Source organism: Stegodyphus dumicola, chromosome 7 (genome assembly GCF_044657685.1).
Source record: "Stegodyphus dumicola isolate Sdum_Otavi_A_Nest chromosome 7, ASM4465768v1".
NCBI classification, from domain to species: domain Eukaryota; kingdom Metazoa; phylum Arthropoda; class Arachnida; order Araneae; family Eresidae; genus Stegodyphus; species Stegodyphus dumicola.
Genome location: NC_140774.1, coordinates 204700648 through 204723931, shown reverse-complemented (window position 1 = coordinate 204723931; position 23284 = coordinate 204700648). Strand labels below are relative to the sequence as shown.

Sequence of the window (23284 nt, the reverse complement as noted above, 5' to 3'; positions counted from 1 at the left end):
GAATGTAGTACACGAACAAGTGTACTACATTAATTTTTAAAATCCATTCTTTTTATCGAATCGGATACAGCGAACAAACTTCTGGTCTCTTAAGTCCCGGCAGTTCGTTATAACGAGGTCCGATTGCATGCTGGAAATATTATTTTTTTCGAAAGATGTCGCTTCGACAGGGTTAGCTGAATACTTGTGGAAACAAAATTCGCTTTCAGTTTGTTAAATTCATGAATATTCTGTGGCCAAGCAAAAGAACAAAAAATATTAGTCGTCGGAGAAATAAAAAAAAATAAAAAAAAAGGTCAAAATTCTTTAGTTGATTAACTTTTCTGCATAAATTACAGAATTCGGATTGATAGGATAATTGAAAACTACGCCAAATTAAGTTTTTTTTGGGGGGGATGGGGAGGGGCTAACGTTAAAAAGCTGGTATCTTAGAAATAGTAATAGAATTCTTCCAGGTAGTAACTTTTTTAACCAACTTTAAGAAAAATTTTAACCAACTTTTAAGAAAGCGTATTTTATCTATTATTTTAAAATAAATAAATAAACATTATTAACTTTTTAAACGTTATAAATGCTTACAGTAATACTCATGTCCAAAATTATGTTTACATGCATAAATTCACGGATTTCTCAGAGACTATGACTTATAATTTAATGAATTTTCGTGGAATCATACATAACATGATGACACATAAATGCAAAAGAAAAAATTGAAGATCACCTCATATGATATAAAATTGTAGCATGAAACAATAAAAATGGTAATAAAGTGTGACAAAGAGAGTTAATAAAAAAAGGAATGATTCAGAAAAAGAATTAAGTCTTACGAATTTAATATGGAATATGATCTCCCCTGACTTGTACACACATATCACAACGTGTTTTAAGGCTGGAAATAACGTTGTTAACCACAGTTTGGGGAATTAATCTCCACTCTTCCAGCAATGCCGTCTTCAGAGCATTTACATCTCTAGGAGGAGGATGTATACGTGCAATTGCTCTTCCAAGGTAGTCCCATAAGTTCTCTATCGGGTTAAGGTCAGGAGAGTTTGGTGGCCAAGGTATTCGCTTAATGTCTTCACTTTCAAGGAATTCATCAACGAGGTTTGCTCGATGTGGACGGGCATTATCATCCATAAATAAAAAGTCAGGTCCATATGCACCCCTGAAAAGTCTTACATAAGGATCTAAGACCTCATCTCGATATATCTGGCCTGTCGCAGATTCTCTGCTGAACACGTGTAGGGGCGTACGTCCATCGATCATTATTCCACCCCATACCATCACACCTCCACTACCGAAACGGTCACGTTCCACAATGTTCGAGGGATCATTTCGTGTTCCTGACTCCCTCCAGATGTAAACACGTTTAGAATCACCAGTTAAACTAAACCGCGACTCATCAGTAAAGAGAACATGGGACCATTGACGTTGAGTCCAGTTTTGATGTTCTTTACACCAATTAAAGCGATCCCTCTTTTTAAAGACAGTAAAACACATACCCTTGGCTTTCTGGCATAAAGGCCTTTTTCGTTAAGCCTTCTGTATATTGTTTGCCGTGATGCAACAGTTCCAGTGGCGGCTGCAAGCTCTGAACTTAACTGGCGAGCAGTAGCCTTTCTGTTACGACGAGCAGTTAATGCCAGATACCGATCTTCAGAAGCAGTTGTCATTCGTTTCCGACCTTGTCCAGGCCTCCATACAACACTTCCATCCTTTTGAAACTGTTTCCATAGCTTAGAGACTGTCTGTCTTGAAATATTCAGACATGTGGCTGTTTCCATGATTGACTGCCAAGCTTCTAAACGGCCGATAATTCGCCACTTTACAGATTCTTCCAAATGATACTTCGAAGCCATAACAAACCGCTTTGAGTCCCTATACATTGAAATCAAACGCTATGTTGCAGAAATTCACTCAAATATTCAGTTTGCGCAAAGCGCTTGATTCACCCTTGGATGACGTAACGCTTAGATTTGCATATCACAAACCGTTTGATTACTTTTGATTGGATAATGCTAATGAGCTTGGTTTTCACACATTCCCTGCAAATACGGATCACACTGATTCGATATTTCATTGAATATCATCATTTTTGGGTATGTAAAGATAATTTTGGACATGAGAATATCTTCTGTTCTAAATTAGAGCTACTTTTTCATGCACAGGTTTTTTTAAGGCCTCTTTTTTTTTTTTTTTTTTTTTTTTTTTTTTTTTTTTTTAAAATTTAAAATGTTTATTTCTTTGCTGCGAATTGTTTTGCGGTCGGCGTGGAAGGAGATGCACAGCGATTTTTCAACCGAGTTCTCCATCTTGAACTCTTTCGGTTCGATTTTCTGAATTGATTTACTGTCTGTTTCATCGTCTGGAGTAAATTTTGATTCCAGTGTTACGATTATCACTGTGTTAGCCATAGTAAATTACAACTGTTTTCTCTACAAATGCTATACACGAGATCGGACTCATGTCCTGAAGCCTGAGACAAGTGACCACATCAGTTAACTGAACTTAGTCTGCGTAACGGTTTGCTCGGGAGGCATCCATTAGCCGAGAAGCGACATCTCGATAACGCACACAGCTCTCAGTATCAGAGTATTCGGGTTGAACGTACCAAACAGGTGTAAGACGACAAAATCCTGTCTGTCAGCAACATTACAATAAAGCTACGAAGCAGGGAAGGGAAAGGGGAAAAAAAGGTACTTTTCCGTTTCGCTGGGGAAAATCTCGCCAGGCAGACTTTACTGGCGAAAACATACAGTATACACATTAAAAATGTTAATAAATTGCTAGTTCTAAAAATTTTTTATTTTGAAGGCATAAAAATTTTAATATCGTTTAAAAGTTTGTAAAAAGCCAATAAATAAAGACACTAAATTTGTATAAAGACATTAATTTAAGAATTTACTATGCTTTCATGGTTCAACATCCTGATTCGTCGGTTCGTATCACGTGATCCCAAGTGATCTCATCTCACATAAACTACACTACAAAATTCTAATTCTCTCAGTAATTAGCTACATTAATTTCAAGTTACATCTTAATTTGGAATACAAGCAAAGAATTATTTCAATTCGTACGAACAAGTTACTCAGAAATTATATAAAACCGCAGTGCTTTCCTTCGCTAAGGCATTCTCATTAGAATGGATGAACTTAACCCTTGACTTCGCTTTTTCTATATTTTCGCCTTCGGATGAGCGGTGTGATTGCACCCTAATTGACTTAAAAACCGCGAATGGCCTTAGGGCATAAAACTGAACTATCTGGTAAAAGCTCTATGTAATTGTATGCCAGTATTGAAAGAGAAACAATCAATCTGATAAGAGATGGCTGCTACTTGTTTTGAAAAATGAGGCGTAAAAGGTTACCAGGGAGGATATTTCGTTTCGCATCTATTGCACAAGTTTTGGCGACTTTAATCGCCTGTGCCGGCAAAATGGAAAAGTACCGAAAAAGAATTATTACCTTCGCCGAAAATAGACAACATCCACGTCTACGACACATCTTTAATCTGATAAAAGAGAATTTTGTTTTGCGAGATTGAATAAATCCAACAGCCCGTGGACAAGTGGAAAGTGGGTTTCTCGCGAGCCCGAGGCACACCATTGGAACAGTTTCCGCAGGTGAGAAATCCTAAAGCAAAGAGCAACGTCCTGGTTCTTCAGCCCTCAAGAAATTCGAGACATACGTCGACTAGAAAGGGAAATTATTGTAAACAGGCGGCAACGGAGAATATCCTGCTGAATGGGTACGGGCGATCTTTTTGACGGCGAGGCTCAAAAAATGAGACCGCAGAACTCACGGGCATCTAAAAATAAACAGTTTGGTTTGTCTTCTTGGCGAAAACACCAACGCGCCCCTTATTTATCTTTTATCTTTCCAACAATCACTTTCGCAAAAACGCTTTTACATCTCAGAGTTCTTTGAAGGTATAAGAAAATCTTTACGAAAATGTTTTATAGAATTATTTGCAGAGAAGAGGAAAGTTCAAAATAGCTAATGCTTTAAAGTACATGAGATACTGCATTGAAAATACAAGGAAGTGGAAAGTAACAGTCCCAATAGTCTCGAAACAGCTACAGCTTATTCGAATACCAGTTGCCTTGAAAAGCATCAGCTTTGTATACAAACTTTACTGATACTCTAAAACATGAAATTCTTTAACAGAAAGATTGCCCGCAGCACAGTGCGGCTAAGAACGCTGTTCTACTGAAACATAAACACGAACAACTGTTGCCATTCACACAAACTCAGTAGTAAAATAAAGCATGTCGCCAGTAACAAGATTATTGTAAAAATCATAACATAAAATTAAACAGTGAGAAAATAAATAAGGCAAAAGAAAAAAGAAGAAATGCAAACATTAACTATACATCCAAACAAAATACAATGATAAAATAACACTTCGAAAAGTACGCAATGAAATTCGTCAAATACTCAAACGTCCTCAAAAACAGAGTCTGTCTCTTAAGAAATTCGACAATATGCAAGAAAGTCGATAGCTTGGATTATTCGTGTTTTTCAATTATTTTCAATTCGTGTTTCTTCTCCGGCATTACCCTGGATAACGAAGAGCACACTGTACTTTAAGGATCGGTGTCTAGCTCTAATTTTTTTCACAAATCCGTCTCGCGTGCAGGAATTTGCACGGCCCTACGCGATTCGGAATCGTCATCATCTAGTAGCGTTCGCCGCTCAGAGTTCAGTAACGAGTCATCAAATCGTTTAAGAACAAGAATTGCTGCATGTCGGCCGCTGCAAATAGTGCGCGCATTCTTCCCACGCTCGTATCAACGTTTTCGAAGCTTCGCTGTCCCCGTAAAATGTCGAACGCGGCAATAAGCACGAATTATTTTATCCACTAAACCTGCGTAAATAAAAACATTCATCACGGTCAAGAAAAAGCAAAACATTGGCTAGTTCCAAACGCATTCCATGAATTTCACGGTCGCAGTTAAGATGAATAAGTATACATTCCAGTATACATATTACTGAAGAGAATGTACCAATAAAAAAACTTGTCATAATCACTACTGCTACCTACAATCAGGAATAATATTGGTTTTATAGGGCTCTGTAAGCAGGATAAGACGTTTTCCAAATTTAATTCATACCTTTGCGTTACTCATCAAGAAACATCAACTAAAAAGCTCAATCGTGTAATGACTGTTATTTATTTATTTATTTTTCCAATGGCAGATCGTGAACAGTTACAGTGTAATACAGTCCATTAATCTATACAAGGCCAGATGTGGTGGTCTCTTTATTATGGAGGCACTTAATAGGTGGGCCAACATCGCCTCCTATGAAGGGACGGACAGTTACAACCTTGCCTTCTCCGGGATTCGAAAACAGGTACTTTGGTATCACAGTCAGGCTTCCCTAACCGCTATAACGTCTGGGCGGCCCTTCCATTATTATTGAAATCGGAATTACCAAAAGTACACACACACACACACACACACATATATATATATATATATATATAACAAATATTCTCTATTCGTATAAAGCTAATATAAAATTAAAATTTAATTAAGAAATTTAATTGCAAAAAATAAAATTTATTATTGCTGTTTACAATATATATAGAGATGAAGTCTGAACCATCACCTCTACATTAAACTGCCATGTGATCTGAAATGGAATTCGGTATAAAAAGGTCAACTGCGTCGCAACTCTCTCTCTCTTCGCTCTTCCCTTCTGCTTCCAGACGCTTGTGTCGCCTTGCCATCTTCTATCCATGCAGAGTTAATTTTCGAATTTTTGGTCCTTTAAGAAGATGTAGTCTGTGCAAAATTGAGGGGTGTATAGCGCACCCACATTGATAATGTGTAGACATATACTTCCAACTATAGAAGTGCTTTAAATGACGAATATATTCATGTTTTGGCAATTTAAAGTTTAAAAAAAATTAATTTTTTAAAAGTAACATATAACAAAATCTAACTTTTAATGTAGTCTCCCGGTTCCTATACTTACATTTGAGAAAGTTTTGTGTTCGTTATAAAAAATACAAAATACAAAAAGTCTAACAAATTTGACAAGAATATTTAATTTCAAAATTTGTCATTTTTTAATGCCATTTTCAACTTGCCGCGAGGGATCGATTAAGTAAGTTAATCGATTTCTTAATTCGAAGAAATAAGTTTAAATGAAGTGCAGCAGAAACATAATGCATAATTTAATAAACCGTATATGCATAATTTAATAAACCGAATGCATAATTTAATAAACCGTACGGGGAAGTGATGTGGTGGGCCGTCCAGACGGTATAGTGGTTAGGGGAGGTAAACCGCTGAGTTGGCTTCCGACCCAGGTATAGCTATATCCATGCAGAATTGGTTACCAACTCAGCGGGAGTCAACCACTAGCTGCCAGGCCGCAGCCCCGGCTGAGCAGACGACATTTATAAAATGAAAAAAAGAAATATACATGTGCATACAAGGCACTTGAAGAAGAGTACAATCAAAATATATGTATATACATATAGATACCAACTCAGATACAGATATATACACACTTACATACATATATATTCCGAAACAAATAAAAGTATACATATTCTCACTCATATTCATATATACATCTGTATAATATACGTTATCATGATAGTTAAAGTTTACAAGAAGTATGCCATTGAGGTACGCGTATCCTTAGTATAAATTAGGTACCATAAATAAAAGATATAAACATGTACAGATACATTACAGCATTCGGATACAGTACGAACTTTATGTATGAGAACCTAGCACAGCATAAATACAAAATTACATATTGAACATATATATCACATATTCTGTTGCTGACATATTGAACTAGCTTATATAGACTTTTATGTCTACTATCTTCCAGCGTCAGAAGAGTAATTGCTAGTACAGTAGTCAATTATTGTTTTCAGTTTCCGCTGGGCAACTCTGTTACTTTGTAGATTCTGGAACCAATTTGGCCAGAATCTGGCTCCTGGTTGCTTGAGGCTGTTAAGTGCTGTGTGTGGGCAGGAGAACACAAAATGATCTGGATGACCCTCCTCCCCACATTCACAGTTACCATTCTCTCTTAAGCCAAAGCGGCAGAGGTACGAAGGAAAGGGCCCATGAAGTGGTTAAGGGGAGCCTGACTGCTATACCAAAAAGCCCGAGTTCAAATCCCGGAGAAGGCATGGCTGTAAAATTGCCTGTCCCTTCATAGGAGGTCAAAGTGGCAGCCTATTAGGTGCCTCCACAATAAAATGGTCACCGCTTCTGGCCTTAGTAGTGGCCAATGCCGTTATAGGCAAGTGCCCGATATCTGTTAAAAAAAAAAAAAAAAAAAAAAAAAAAAAAAAAAAAGTGATGTGGTGGTCACGTCAGATTTTTTTTTATCCTGTTAACCGTCGTTGATCCCAGTAAGCGAAGCATTTTCCCTTTTGTCGTAAACAAACGTCGGCAAATCGATTATAATATTAGAATAATAATATTAACCGCGATCATATTAAACGGCCTCGGCTGTACAACAAAAATTCCCCAATATTCGCTACGGCGTTTTAAAAAGTTGGCGAGCTAATCGCATTCCGGAAAAAGTAAAGACAGACAGAAACAGACATCTTCCCATCAACACAGTAACAAAAAGCTACAGACTTTCTAAGCGTCAGTTTCGGAGATCTTTTTAAATAGTACTAACAGGTGATTATTTTGGAAGAGTAAGTAGCAAGTTTAAATAAAACACGCCCGAAAACCTCCCCTGCCAACAAGCCAAACAAGCCAAGCCGAGCGCTTTCCCACTGAAATAAAGAAAAGAAGCGATGCTATATACCTGTCTAGTTTGGCATCCTGAGATACAACAAACCACAGCAGATATCTCCTCGGATTCCCGTCTTCCATTAGTCAAGAACACGAGATACCTACTAAAAAAAAAGAAAGTCATACTCTTTGAATCTCTTTCACGCCCACGAGAAACAGCTGCTGGGAAAAGCTGAGTGGTATGGAAATGTCGATGAAGCTTCTTTTACCTCTGGGAGTCAAAAATCCGGGCAGTTAACTTTCGAGAAGAATTAGTTTTGGCACAGAGGTGTCTTCGGGTTTGTTTCAAAAGATCGCAAACTCGACAGCACATGTGGCAGATGCTTTTGGATGGATGCACAGTTAACTCCTCGAGCTTCAAGGTGGCTTATTGGTAAAGATGTGCGTTCCAAAAGTAGATAAAAAAAATCTGATGTGTACACCACATGACTGCCTTGCACGGAATATTAAATTATACGCATTTTTTCTTGCATTTCATTTAAACGTATTGGATTGAATTCAGTTACTTCGTCGATAACGCATAAACCACAATAGAATAAATGCACTCATTAAAATTCACACTATTTGTTTACCACAGCGACACTCTGGGGCTAGCTTCACTTAATAGCGTTACATTTCGTTCACATTATAAATCAGAATAAATCTAAAACAATGTATAAAAGAAATTAAGCAGGAAAAAAAAAAAGAAACAGTTTTTTTTACAGACGATTCCAGTATGTCTCATTCAAGTAATTCAGTTCTCACTTCCCCACAAGGCAAAAACACATAAAAACTCAAAATACGTACATTAAAAATTACGAAGTAAATCTTAAACACTTAGTTCCTCGAATAAATTCCAAAATGGATTAAACATGATTTCATTAGCAATAATAAAAGAAGGCGTTATCTTTGTTGTTGCGAAGCTTAGTGTTGCATAATCGAGAAAATATTGTTAAGAATTTTATTATTACTATTTTTATTATTATTGTCTATTTTTCAAAAGTGTGTTTTTGTTTTATATTGTGTGAAGTTGTAACTATATGTCTTTTCTTGTGTGGCAACAACGCTTCTGTAATTCTTCAATTTGAACTTTTGGATGTGTGCCAAGTTTGATGGCGTAATGCTCTGGTGAGAACGTCGATTGATTGTGTAGATGAAACATGTTGTTTCAGAACGTTATTTCTTTAAAATATGTAAAATAAATGTTTTGTTTTCTGAACTCGGATTATGCAAACGTTATTTAGTTTCAACATAAAAGTTTGGCGTCCGTTTGACAGGACGTTTGTGTGATTTCGAGTAGTTTTGATTTAGGCGTTTTGTTAAAATGGAGTTGTTAAAGGCAAAACGTAAAAGTGAACGTACTTCGTTTACGTTAACTACGAAGATTGTGGAAGAAGAATTGCCTACTTGTACGGATCCTGAGAGATTGCAAGTGTTGTTGGGGCAACTAATTGACAAATTTGAACGCTTGGACAGTACTCAAAGCAGTGTTTTAGAACAAACCAAGGAAGCGGATTTCGAGAATGAATTTAATACGGCTGAAGGATACAGAGATTCCTTTATAGCTTTAAAGGTGAAACTTCAGAATAAAATTGGACAATTGAATTCGATGAATGTTACTACAGATATTGCTTCAGTTTCGATTTCGGATCCTAAAGAAAATAAAAACAGGAAGTTCAAACTTCCTAAACTTGAACTGAAAAAATTTTCTGGAGATGCAAGAGAATTTTTAGGCTTTTGGAGCCAATTCTCCAAAATTCATGAAGATGCGGATATTGTGCCGGAAGATAAATTTTTGTACTTAGTGCAAAGTGCAGTACCTGGCTCAAAGGCAGCTCAACTTTTGAACAGTTTTCCTGTTACCGCCGCGAATTATCCTAAAGCTATCGAGCAGCTGAAAGAAAGATTTGGTAGAGAAGACCTTCTGGTGCAGATCTATGTAAGAGATTTGCTTGGGCTTGTTACAAAGAATGCTACAACAGGCAGAACGGCGTCGGACTTAGGAGTACTTTATGATAGTATAGAAAGTAAATTACGAGCGCTGGAAAGCTTAGGACGCACCAAGGAAAAGTTTGCTGATTTCTTGGGACCTTTAGTGGAGTCGTGCCTACCTGAGAATATTCTACGTGCCTGGGAGCGGAGTTGAACTTCTGAACAGGGACAGGAAAAGAGTTCTGAAAGAACGCTTGAAAAACTAATGTGTTTTTTAAGGCATGAAGTAGAATCGGAAGAAATGATTAGATTAGCACAATCAGGATTTACTCATTCTGTTAAGCGTCTTAATAAAAATGTTATTTCAGGTAATTCAGATTTAGCAACAGCTGCCGCGCTGGTAAGTACAAATGAAACCAGTAAAGGTAAGCAAAATGTTTGTATATTTTGTAGTAAGCCTCATATGAGTGCTAAGTGTTTTAAAGCTGAAAATATGAGCTTAAATGAAAAGAGGCAACTTGTACAAAAGAAAGGTGTTTGTTTTTCATGTTTAAGAATTGGCCATTTAAAAAACCAATGTAAAGCCAATATTAAATGCCCCATTTGCAGTTGTGATCATATAAAATTTATGTGTCCTCAGAATGTTAGTTCTGTAAAACAAAATGACTCTAAGTTGGATGTTTCCCTTTCTAATAATAGTAAGAGCGAGAAAGTTTATTTGCAAACTTTATGTGTTCTAATTAAAGTTAAAGATAGAGAGAGAAAAATTAGGATTCTTTTGGATTCGGGATCCCAACGATCATACGTTGGGGAGAAAATTATGAAGCGAATGAAGGCTGATCCTATTCGACAGGAGAAAGTAATTCATGGTTTGTTCGGGGGGAGGGAAACTGCGCCTGTAACCCATTCTGTTTTTGCTATTGACATAAGCAGTTTAGATAACACTTTTAGGTGTTGTTTTGAAGCTTTTTCTGAAAAAAAGATATGTGGATTTGTTCCAACAATCAAGAATGCTCAGATTATAGAGGAATTGAAAAGCAGGAAAATTGAGGTCAGTGACACATTTTGCGAGGAAAGTGAAATTGATTTATTGATAGGTGCAGATGTCATTGGTAAACTGTTAACTGACGAATACCTAGAATTACCCTCTGGTTTAACTGCAGTCAAAACAAAACTGGGTTGGACGGTTATGGGTAAAGAAAATGATACTGTCAGGGATAATGCCCTAATAAGTCTTTCCTTGCATGTAAATAATGCTTCTTTGAAATCTTTATGGGAGCTTGAAGTTTTGGGTATTTCCGACCCGACGGAAAATAGTAAAACGAAAAATCTTCATTGCGACTATGAGATTGATTTTCAGAATAAATTATCTATTCGGCCCGATGGTAGATATGAATTAGAATTACCCTGGAAATGCGAATCTACCAATTTATCAGATAATAAAAGCATTGCTTTCACACGTCATCAAAAAATGAGAAAGAGGACAAAAGAAAATAATTCTTTGAAGGAATATCAAGAAGTGTTTAGAGAGTGGGAAAATTTAAATATTATAGAAAAGGTTCCGGAAAAGGAATTAAACAATAAATGCCACTTTTTACCACACAGACCGGTTATTAAGATGAATAGTGAAAGCACTAAGGTAAGACCCGTTTTTGATGCTTCATCTTGTGAAAAGGGAAAACCATCTTTGAATCAGTGTTTATTGAAAGGACCTAATTTAATAGAATTAGTCCCTGATATTTTAGACAGAATGAGATTTTTTCCTATTGGTCTGAGTGCAGACATAGAGAAAGCATTCTTGCAGTTAGGAATTTCTCCGAAGGATAGAGATTACTTGCGATTTTTCTATCCAAGTGATGAGGGAGAAATAGTGTATAGGCACTGCAGAGTAGTTTTTGGGGTTTCCTGCAGCCCTTATCTACTAGGTGCGTCTATTAAATATCTCTTGAATAATTGTCCATCTGACTTTTTAGATGTGGCTGACAAATTAAAAAATTCGTTCTATGTGGATAATTGTATTACGGGTGTTTACAATATTGAGGAACAAGAGGATTTAATTCAAAAGGCCAAAAGTCTTATGTCGAGAGGCAGATTTAATTTAAGGGGATGGGAGAGCAATGTTGCTTCCAAATATACTACAAAACATTCTGGGGACACACCTCTTTTAGGAATATTGTGGAATTTAGACAATGATACTTTAAGGTGTAATATAAATGTAAATATGATAACTTGTGATACTAAGGTAACTAAGAGACTGATTCTGTCTATTGTACAATCAATTTTTGATCCAAGTGGAATACTTGCACCAATAACTTTGCTTCCAAAACTTTTGTTACAAGAAACATGGAAGTTGAAATTTTCTTGGGACGAGGTATTGCCTCATGATTTTGTAAGTAAATTTTTTGTGTGGTTATCTGATATACTTTTGTTGAAAAATGTGGCAATACCCCGATTCATTGGAACCTTTGCAACAGTGGAATTGCATGTATTTGTCGATGCCTGCAAATATGCTTATGCAGGATGTATTTTCGCGAGAAGTGTTGATACATGCAGTGTAAAACTTACTCTCTTAAGAGCAAAATCTAGAGTAGCTCCTATTAAGAATTTGACGATTCCTAGATTGGAATTAATGTCCTGTTGCATTGGATACCGATTATTAAATTCTCTGTTTGTAAAGCTCTTAATGATTTTGATATAAATGTAACTTTGTGGTGTGATTCCACAGTCGCATTATGGTGAATCAGAAATCCTGGTAATTGGTCGAACTTTGTAAGCAATCGTGTTAAAGAAATTACTAAGTTGACAAAACCTGAATCATGGAGGCATGTGCCTGGTAATATGAACCCAGCAGATGTGTTATCTCGAGGTTGCTCTGCTAAACAAATGATTAACTCGGAGTGGTTTAAGGGACCTCTCTGGCTAAGAGAAAGCCCTGAATTTTGGCCTACGAATATTGTTTGTCAGCCGAGCGAAGCTGACTTGGAAAAGAGGAAGGTAAAACTTATTAATGTTATCTTTTTAGAGGATACTACTCCTTGGTGTATGCAGAAAGAGTTTCTGATTATGAGAAAATTATTCGTGTAACCGGTTGGGTGTTACGTTTTATTTCTAACTGTAGGAAGAAGTCAAATTTGTGTAAAGAATCTAAACTAACTGTTGCTGAAATCATAAATTCCGAAAACGTTTTGATTCGGTTGGTTCAAAGCTCAAATTTCCCTGACATTGGAGCTCTTAATCCACTTGATGTATTCATTGATAATGAAAATATTATAAGAGTTAAAACTAGAATATTGGAACGTAAAGACAATTCTGAATTTTTAACACCAATTTTGTTACCGAGTAAATGTATCTTTACTACATTGTTAATTGAGTCAGTTCATAAGAAACATTGTCATGCTGGAACTCAAATGCTTCAATCTATTTTAAGAGAAAGATTCTGGATACTAAAACAACGTAAAACTGTGCGTAATGTGTTAAAAGGGTGTGTAATATGTCAACGATATAAAGCGAAACCGATGTCTTGCGAAGTGACTCCCCTTCCTGAAGATCGCGTAGGAGATTATAGGGCTTTTGAAATTTTGGGAGTAGATTTAGCTGGCCCATTGTTTTTGAAAGACGGTAAGAAGGTTTGGATGGCACTCTTCACATGCGCTGTGTACAGGGCAATCCATCTAGAACTGGTGACTTCGTTATCAACAGAATCTTTTCTTTTGGCTTTAAGACGATTCATAGCCAGACGTGGCAGACCACGAACTATTTATTCTGACAATGGGACTAACTTCCGAGGAACGTATAACGAAATGTCTAAACTTAACTGGGACATAATAGAGAATGAGGCAAAAATAAAGAGAATAGTATGGAAATTCAATCCACCAACAGCCTCCTGGTGGGAAGGTTGGTGGGAACGGCTAGTTCGCATGGTTAAAGAACTTTTAAGACGTTCTTTGGGAAAATCGGTTTTATCTTATGAAGAACTGGAAACCTTAATTTGCGATTGTGAGTCGGTAATTAATTCTCGACCTTTAACATATATTTCGGAGAACTCTGAAGATGCTATCCCTTTAACTCCGTCAATGTTTTTAATTGAAAATTGTACTTCGAATGTAGCAGATATAGATAAAATTGACTCTCAGCATTTTTTTAGAAGAATTAAATACCGCACAAAACTTCTTAAAGATTTAAGGAACCGTTTCCGAAAAGAATATTTGGGGCAATTAATAATGAAACAACCACAAAATAAAGTAACCCGGTTGCCTAAAATTGGGGAGATAGTCTTAATAGGCGATGATTTCAAAAAACGCTTGTATTGGCCTTTGGGTAAAATTATAGAGAAAATTCCTGGTCGGGATGGCAAAGTTCGAACAGTTAAACTAAAAACTCAGAATGGGATTTTCATAAGGCCCGTTCAGCGTATTTATCCACTAGAGATACAACTAAGTGAAAATTATTTAGTTGAAGAGTCTAACGTTAACGACGATAAGAAAAACGATCAGACTGACGTACAGCATATAAAACAGAAATTTACGTCGTCAGGACGGCTTGTTAAGAAGCCTAATGTACTAGACCTTTTTAATAGGATAACATATGTTTTTGAGTCGTTTGCCACTGACTCAAAAAGGGGGGAGGATGTTGCATAATCGAGAAAATATTGTTAAGAATTTTATTATTACTATTTTTATTATTATTGTCTATTTTTCAAAAGTGTGTTTTTGTTTTATATTGTGTGAAGTTGTAACTATATGTCTTTTCTTGTGTGGCAACAACGCTTCTGTAATTCTTCAATTTGAACTTTTGGATGTGTGCCAAGTTTGATGGCGTAATGCTCTGGTGAGAACGTCGATTGATTGTGTAGATGAAACATGTTGTTTCAGAACGTTATTTCTTTAAAATATGTAAAATAAATGTTTTGTTTTCTGAACTCGGATTATGCAAACGTTATTTAGTTTCAACACTTAGTTTCTCTAGATTGGCAATAAATCCGCTATTTTGCCAAGTTTGAAATGTAAACAAACATGTCCGCCATCGCAAAATTCATTAGGCTTGGTTGCGCTTAAACAACTTTTAAGTTGTTGATAACTCCACATATACATAACATACGTACGTAGTACGTACAGACGCCACAAAAAAATTCTCTTCACAACTCATTTTAAATCAGTTTTATATTTTTTTTGGGGGGGAAAGAGTCTTTGATTTTGTCCTTACGTACAGATGTCACGCAATATGTTTGTTAAATTGCATTCGATAGCGGTCAAAACGGATATTTTCGCTGAAATATGATGCCTGAAAATTTTCGCAATTACAATACTTCCTTTTTACTTCGTACAAGGAAGTAAAAATAATAAACCTCAAAGTACTTTTTGCAGCACTTGGACTTTTCAAGAGCAAGGCGATAACAACTTCTGGAACGTCTGATATTTTATACTCGATATAACAATACCTTTGAACGGTAAATGTCACTGCGACATGCAAGTTAGGGCACGATATTCACGTTTGATATTTAAACTAATGTCTTATAAGATTCTGTACTGTGTACTTTAAGTTACAGTTGAATGTGAAGAATCTTAAGAATTAGCAAGCGAATAAACGCTTGAGTTCGGGGGATAAATAATAAGAACTCCGTCTTGCAGTTGTACAATAAAGCCGACACTCGGGCTTAAACTTTAAAGACTAAGAACTAAACTTAACTAAAAAGATATAGCCGAAGCTATCAAACTTCTAACGGAGTCGGCCCCTTAACGATAATTCACTGCGAAGCTAACAAGGGCCTAAAGTACGGCCGAGCGTAATAATAGCTTAAGAGAGAGTAGCCTCTGGACGCGTGCTAGCCAGAATCTTTGGTTCTCTCTGACTAAGACAGTCGAACTTCGCGGTTAAATACCACTCTTCCTCGATTTGCATTCAAACGTGATTCTTAACTACGTTCTGGCCGGAAGTGGTAAGTTGAAATTAAGAAGTGATAGGAAAGGAGGTTTAACTCAAACTTTAACTGTTAATAAAATTAATATAATCCCTACATATTGAAACAAATTATGAAAAGGTTTTAAGAAAATGTTGTAATTTTTTTTTAAGTAACATTTAAGTCAATCAAACCTTTTTCTTTGGAGCACACTTAACCGACTTGGTCACTACTGAGGCCAGAAGTGGTGGCCATTTTATTGTGGAAGCGCCTGATAAGTGGGCCACCGTTACCTTTTATGAAGGGATGGACAATTAGAACCATCCCTTCTCCGGGATTCGAACCTGGGCACTTCGGTTTCGCACTAGGCGACTCTATCTGCTGTACCGTCTGGGCGGTTTGTCTTCAAATCTAATTAGCTCGGCTTATAGATCGGTTTTCTGGTGTGCTCTAAAAGTTATGGAAATAATTTAAATCTTGAAAACAAATACGTAATCCAAATCCATCTGAAGGCCGCATAAAATTGCTTCGGAGACCTATTTGAAAGCACTGCCACGAAAGCATGAATATAGACGAAAATATCTGAATATGACGAAATAGCTTACAGCAGGGTTTCTTAAACTGTGGGTCGCGACCTCCAAGAGTGTTGCCAAAAATTTTAGCACTTTTGATATTTCTTTAACATATTATAATAATTTTACAATTACCAAATATATTTACACAATGTATCAGAAAATAGATAAAGCTAAGAGAATACAGACAAAGAAAAAAACGAAAACGTTTCGACGCTTTCTTTTTATAATATAAACGTTCATTTTCCTTGCTTTGCACGTGACGCTGTCATTTCGTCTGTTACTTATTTAAAAGTTGACATTGTTCTCTGTCTTAAAATTAGAAATTAAAGTTAATGACCTAAAACTGCAATAGTATGGGTGAAAAAATTGACAGTTTCACTCACGCGTGTGTGTCGGATTTGCGCAATGCTTATGGGGTACCAAAAAATTTTTGTAAATATTATGGGGTCCTGGGGGTCGCGAAAAAACTCTTAGTAATAAAAATGGGTCGCCACTGAAAAAGGTTTAAGAAACGCTGGCTTACAGCACCTGCAAAAAACAATTTTCCCTTTTATCTACTACGTTAAAATAACAGAGGTGATAACAAGGCGCAACGCCTCGCATAACTTTCCTATGAGTCAACAGGAATGAAAACTGAAATAACATGTCTTTGGAAATGCAAACTTAGAGGTATGAAGGCGGTGAAATGGCCGGAAAAGCTTTCGTTTATTTTTATTTATTTATTTATTTATTTATTTTTGTTCACTGAATTTTCAAAAAAATTTAAGGAAATGTGAAAGTATTAATCGAAGAAAAATATACAAATTTAGCGAAACTTTCGAGAAAGTACCAGTACGACGATACGGTTCCTTATTTTTTTCTTTTGTGACTATGCAGGGCTACTGTAACCAATTCATTCATTAACTGTAACCAATTAATCCAAGTACCTCAGGTAACGGCAAACTCTGCAAATGTTCAATGTGCTCTTCCCTGGGTCACACGTCCAGGAGGTAGCTGAGCGGTGTCGTTGCAAACGCGGTCAAGAAGGGGAGAATGACATTCATTACGAAGGAAACAGCAAACGGGTTCGTTAGAGGTTATAAGGAGAGATACATTGTAAAAGAAAGATGTTTTTAGGTCTCGTTCAGTATCAGTATATGAGCCTTGAGTGGAGCTAGAAGTGGGTAGTTTAAAAACCATTACACATACTTTTAATATATATTGCCTTGTAGAGTCATTAGGTTAACTGGAAGCAGAAAAGATGAAAAATATGCAACCGCCTTCGCCGGGAATCGAACCACGGACCTCTGGAAATATGGCCCAGCGTGCTACCGTTACACCACGAAGGCACGCTAGGGAAGTGGGAGAAATACCTTATATACTCCCCTTCTTAAAGGGCGACTAGGGTTTTAGGGGACCTAGTCCTGGGTGCGGAGAATCATCATCCACAACATTTTATTTCGAGCGCCACTGTAGAGACATTAGGTATTTTATTTTTGGAAGCAGGAAAGATGAAAAATAGCAACCGCCTTCGCCGGGAATCGAACCACGGACGTCTGGAATACCGACTCAGTGTGCAGAACCACTACACGAAAGTACGCTAGGTAAGCGGGAGAAATACCTTACAGCCTGATGAAATTTTCCCAGCTATCAGCAAATAATTAATTTTAGTTCTTTTGTTCTTTCATACAAAAATAGTTTATTGCTTAACTGAAGTAATTAAAAAATAAGTTTTTTTTAATAATATAGTACATAAACATCAATAACAAAGTATTTATAACTTTTTACTAATAGCTTCTACAAATATCAATATAATTAACGTAATTAAAGAAAACCATTTGAAACTAAAATAAGATTTGTATTAATATAATGCCCCCCCTTGTTCTGAATACTATTGGAATGATTTAAAGATTACATCGGATAGTATCTTAAGATGGTTTTGCAGTTGGAAAAACGAAAATATAACTAATTTTAATTCACCGTTTTTTTCTTTACAAATGCCGAATATCTGTTTGCCATTCACTTGATCAAATAATAAGTGTTTAACTCAGATGATAATATTAAAGCATTGAGTCTTAGCATTACTAAGACTCCTTTTCCATATTCGCATATTGCATTTTCCCCAGACATATGAAAAGTTTCAAGTGACGAGTACGAGCAATGTGTATATGTTACCGTGAAAGACCGAAATTGGAGAATGTCGACTTTCACCGGAGAATGTCAACATTCACCAAATACGTCGGTGAAAGATAGAATATTGCATTACATTCTTGTACATTCGGACCCTCACCGCTGTATGTCGACAATCACAGATATGCTCTGGTTAAGTCAAAAAGAGAGGTGATAAAGTGCCATAATAGTTTAAGTTGTTGCAATGAATAAGATTTGAATCACATAATTTAGTAAGTTTTTTGTTACTGTTATTTTATTTTCTCATTTAGAACGTACTGTATAATTAAGTAAGTTTTCAACTTCTATTATTTTCCTTTCTCATTTTGAATGTACTGTGTGTTTTAGGTTCTCATGTTCTTATTTCAAGTCTCAAGTGCGTTTATTCGCGACTGAATTACGGAGAAGAAAATATAATATTGTTATATGTTCAACATTCTCCATTAGTACATGGTGAATGTCGACATTGACCGGTGTAAATCAGAAATAAGAGGATTTGGAGAATATTTCGGACATACACGAAGAGACTGTGAATGTTGACATTCACCGGTGACTGTGAAAGTCGACATTCTCCAGATTTCGGTGTTTCATCGTAACATATGTATATACTACATTTAAACATACATTATATATATACATGTATACAGGAAGTTCACTAGCGGCTGAGCGGTAAAGCCACTAAAGACTGGTAGTTTCGGTCCGGAGTTCGAATCTTGCTGAACGGGATGCCTGTACGGGCATTTTCGTGGTTTTTCCCGTGCGCTGCGTGTATACGAGCCAGTTTTGCTTAGAAAGTCCGCGGCATTCTCACCCTTTAGGCAGGCAGCCGTCGATAGCTTTGCTATATTCAAATAAACCAGCTAAAACCATTTTATAATTATCTATGAATTACAGCCATTTTTAAGTTACTTATATATCCGCTGGGAAATAAACTGCGTCATCCTTTCTCCCCTAACTGCTGCTCTGTCCCGCTCTGCTTCTCAACTGCGTACGTCGTTTTCTTTAAAAACCAATCTACATAGAAATGTATTATGTTTAATTATGATGGAATAAATGTCTGCAAAATTAATTGGATATGTGTGAACATAAAGACTGGAAATTCTTCAGGCTCGTGTTTTATTACCTTCACCTGTATACCTTAACCACAGCCATGGAGGACATCGAAAGCTGTTGAGAGTTCCAAGTCATCGCGATTGTGCTTCGAAATTATGATATATTATATATGTGTGTGTGTGTAAAATATAAAAAATACTGAAATGGCTTTGCTCTGACCGTTTTTAGGCAGTACTTTCGAGAACATTCTGGCATGTTATATAACCGCTAGTATAAATACAGAGTTCGCGTCCCACTCAATCATAACTTTGCATGGAGAGATCATATGGCACAGGTTTGTAGAAGCATAAGTGACAAGTGACGGTGGACGTGGGCACTGTCCCTTTACCGTAGCGGTTAATCAATACAGCACCATGTCCACTCTTATCTAGAGATGGCTTGAGAGGAGCCACACAGGAGTCTCGCACCGAGCGCCCAGACCCAGCGCCAGATTCATCCAGAGGTCAGTCCTACCGACCAAAGAACCCCCCCCCCCGGATTCTCGTCATCCAGGGCGTACATACCTCCCATGCAAGGGCGCATGTAGAAAAGCATAGCATACAGAATCATCTTTCAGCTGTTCCCTCTGCTCAAAAGTGAGAAGTTTTCTCTTCTTCTGAAGAAAATACTTTTTCTCTCGGCCATCCGGCCGATTTTGACTTATGCCTCTCCCGCCTGGGCTAATGCTGATGTGTGTGATTATGGCAAAGCCTCGGCGACTATCTGCCTAAGAGGAGGAATGCCTTCGTGGAGGACTTTCTAAGGGAAACTGGCTCGTATACACGTTACACATGGGGAAAACCACGAAAACGCCCATGCAGCCAGCCCGTTCACAGGTTTCGAACCTCGGACCGAACTCCCAGTGTTCAGCGACTTTACCGCTCGGCCACTGGTGGGCGCCTAATGCTGATGAAAAGGACTAGAATGGGCTTCAAGTCGTCCAGAACAAGTTTCTGAGAATAATAAGTGATGCGCGTTACTTCGTTAGAAATAGAAGCCTCCACTCCGACTTGAAGTTAGAATCCATCAAGGAATTTACAACTAGAAATAATTATAAGTTTTTTACTAGAACGATTAGTACTAATCCTGCAAACTTCGCCGAAATTCTCAACTACGAGATTCTGAGTGAGGATAGGCTCATACGCCCTTTCGCCGCCCAACTCATTTACATGAATTAAGCGGACCCATGAGAGAATAGATTGACACCCTGGACTGGGCGGAAAAATATTTTCATATTTTCCGTTGTTTTTATGCTCTATGGAATACTTCTGATGTAACCAACACAGAGAACGAATTTTTATAAACATTTTGAGTGGTTACTTTCTATATTTTGGACGTTTCTTCCAGTATTCATGTGCGAAATGCTATTTCTGCCTTTTGAACTCTGGACTTTGCAATTTCCGCTGATCGGCTAGGTTAGCGCTTGGCCCCCAGATACCTGCAGATTCGGCAGATATTTATTTCCGCTCTTTAAGAGCTGACCGTCTATTGTATATATATATATATATTGTTTACATATACTTCATATATATATGGCCATGAAGAACAGGGCCATCTGACTACTGATGACATGCCCGATTCTGAGCCAAGCAATCCATAATGATGACGCGAGTGGTCTGAAACCTTTGTGTTGAGCCCTATGTCTGAACGGACGTGAGTTTCACTTGTGGCTCACGTTTCTTGGTCGTAGGCTGTACTTGTGCGGCTATTCCACAGGGAGAGGAAGCCATCTCTCTGGAAAAATCCAAAAAAGGTCGCCATTTTGGCTCGTCATTTTAGTTACGTTAAGCCGTTCCCGAGAATCTCTCTGAGCGTTCCATTATGTCTCTTCCGAGATTGGGTCTTTATGGTCGCAGACACATAATAAATAAAATCTCGCTGAGTTCAACGCGTTGGGACGCGAAGTATCCGAAAGGATTACCGCAGGATTGCTTCCCAGTGGCCCTCGTTTGGCCTGTATCCTCTTTAATTGTACGGTGTCTTTGAGTCAGTGGCTTTAGCTATAAATCTGCCACGGAACTGTCGAGCCCTCGGCCTTGCGGCTGAGCGCTCGTGATGGTAGTAGTAAATACCACCTAGACTACACCATAATTCCCTAATAAACAAGTAATTTTGCACAATTAAAAGGGGTTTAGTTCTAGTCCTAGTTGTCTATTGTATATAATGTAAATAGTACACTTTTACTTGATTTTTCTTGTACTGTTTGTATCCTGTATGTTTTACTCTGTACAATAGTTGGCAAGTTAAGAGTTTCGGACTCGCCACCACCACGTGATCAGTCTCGTGCGTTGCTTTCGAAACATCGAAGCAAAGGGCTTCTTCTTGTGTCACCTCTTCAATTCTCGCTCGTATGGAGAACTCTCATCTTCGAACTTCATCGTATGTCAGGCCCAGTCGGGATTCTCTGAGGATACTGGCAATAGCAGGAACGAATCATGCTGCTGAATACCAGGAAAAACCCCAAAGTATCAAAGTATCAGACTTGGGCCATTTTTTTGTCAGATTGCTTTCTTCTACTGCTGCTACCAGACCTTTGCTGCTGTTCTTCCTATCTCTCTTTCGTTAAAATAGTTATAACGCAGGAAGTTTAAATTTAATCATACCTAGTTTAAAGCACTATTGAATATGCAATTTTGGAGCATTTCATCTCATCTAAAGTAAAAATAAACTGCGGTGAGAATTCAATACAGATGTAGAATCAAAACAGCTAACTTTTTCTTCGTCGTCATTGGATGCCGCCTTGCACTTAGCCACAACAATGCCCGGACTCTGATGTAATTATATCGTTTTGTTTGTCATTCCTGTGCTTGCCTACCAAAATATTACATGTATATTCTTAAGAATAGTCATCACTGAAGCAGTAACAAATTACTCATATATATACGAGTATATATTGCTATATTTTATATAAGCTTTTAAAATGGTATATATATGTGTATGTAATTTGAAAATTTCTTAATTCCTTCAAAACCTAACTGACCATTTACATTGATATTACATAAATATATTTACATTAATGAACACTGCATATTTAAGATTTTTTTCTTTGTTATTTTATACCTATATACATATATATATATATAATTTAAACATTCCATATTAACGAATACGTTAAGAATTTTATCGCATCGGAATGAGTCAAACTCATTTTCTTTCTCATCACTGCCAAATTTTAATTTTCTGAATATTTTCATTTTATCGGCATTTATAATACTTTGTTATTTTCCCAGATTTCTGATAATTTTTTCGCTTACCCCTGACTCAGCCATCACCTACCCCAGGTTGAAAAGCGTTGATCCCCAGAACAGAATATAGGTACTGGCACCTTCTGCAAGCTAACCACTTCATCAAGACATGAGGAATAGCCGGCACACTTTTATGAAATTCAGTTGACATCACGAAGAGTGCAAGGTTCATCCAGATACCGGGATGCCCATGGTCGGGTCCTTATGCTAGCGGATAACCACCAGCCCCATAAGGCGCCCGCACCCACATGAAATTAAGTTTATTACTTGGAGAAAGCAACTATAATCGAAGTTCCATACCTTTTAGTTGCTTTCTGCACAGGCAAAAATTTCCATAATAAAGGTTTATACACTTTTTGACAAGGATGCCCTGTCGTTGCATCCTTCTGAAACCGGCGCTGTCATTACGTTCACGTTAAGATTCGAAGAAAATAACTTTCAACGAAGTGCTGCTAGCTATCAGTGCCTTTATTAAGAATTTTGGCGAAATTCCTTCAAGAAGATTCCAGCACCGGTCTGGAAAACGCACCTTTCGTCGAGGTCGCCAGACCTTTCTGTCACAGGATCTGTAAGTTGTCTTAGTGAACTACGGCCGACTTCCATAAAGGTGATGGCATCTTTAGTGGTAAGGCGGACG

At 37.3% G+C, this 23284-nt stretch overlaps 1 protein-coding gene and 1 non-coding gene across 9 annotated transcripts in view; both read right to left on the bottom strand.

Annotated features, from left to right (window-relative positions):
• LOC118188745 (uncharacterized) overlaps positions 1-23284 on the bottom strand; it is a 320917-nt gene that overhangs the window by 196229 nt on the left and 101404 nt on the right. The gene's annotated exons all lie outside the window — the stretch shown is intronic.
• On the bottom strand, positions 17419-17490 carry TRNAY-AUA (transfer RNA tyrosine (anticodon AUA)). Its single transcript has one exon. It is a non-coding gene; the product is annotated as a tRNA-Tyr (tRNA).